Genomic DNA, 916 nt, shown 5'->3' with positions numbered 1-916 from the left:
GCTGTACGTGTGGGGAACGGGGTGTCCTACAGCCGCTGCGGCCCGTCCTCGGTCGCCTCCGACGCTACTCCGCTAGGTCGCCCCAGTCCGCCAGGGCTGTCTTTGGCAGCCAGGCGACCCGCTCCCTTAGACTGCCGGGTCTCTTGCTCGGTCGTTTGGGGGGATCCGGTCCCGGGTGTCCCCTTCCGGGAGCCCAAGGTCCCTGGGCCAACCAAGCCTCCCCGCACTGTGGGCACGTTTTGATGGTGCAGTCCGGCTCGCCACACCGGAAGCAATATGGCAGAGCGACTTGCCGCCGCTTCGGGCAGCAGTCCTGGAAATGCTCCCGGGATCCGCAGGCCCAACACCTCTCCTCGTAGAAGGCCCGCGCGGGGTATTCCTTGGGCACTTCGCGGCGTGCTCGCACCCCGGGCTCTGCCTTGACGACCCTCGGCCTCTCCTTTCCGGGCTCGGTCTTGATGGCTGTCGGCGCCTTCATCCCGGGCTCGGCCTTGACGGCCACCGGTTCCTCCGTGGGGCGCGCCCGCGCCACTACTTCGCAGCGGGCCTCCGCTGCGCCTTCGGCGACGACCCCGGCAACCTCCGCTCGTGCGACAGCTCCCTCGCTCGATCGCCGCTCCGGCCCTCCTCCGAGGGCGATCGCCTCCTCGAGCTGCGCCTGACGCTCCCTCAGGAGCCTGAGCAAACGCTCGTACCGCTTAACGGGCACCGACATCCCTGCTACACACGGACACACAGACATATAAACACTTATACCCACTACTCCCCGGGTTCGAGATAAGGTTTCAGATCCTTCACGTGTACTTTTCCCAGAGATTTGCCGGCGGCGTCCGCCAGCTCGTATACTAAGGGCGACAAAACTCTCGTCACAGCAAACGGACCATGATACTTGGTTGCCAACTTGGCCGCGAAATTC

Source organism: Wasmannia auropunctata, unplaced genomic scaffold, assembly GCF_000956235.1.
Source record: "Wasmannia auropunctata unplaced genomic scaffold, wasmannia.A_1.0 LD336064.1, whole genome shotgun sequence".
In the NCBI taxonomy this organism is placed as follows: domain Eukaryota; kingdom Metazoa; phylum Arthropoda; class Insecta; order Hymenoptera; family Formicidae; genus Wasmannia; species Wasmannia auropunctata.
Note: the sequence above shows the minus strand (reverse complement) of the source record.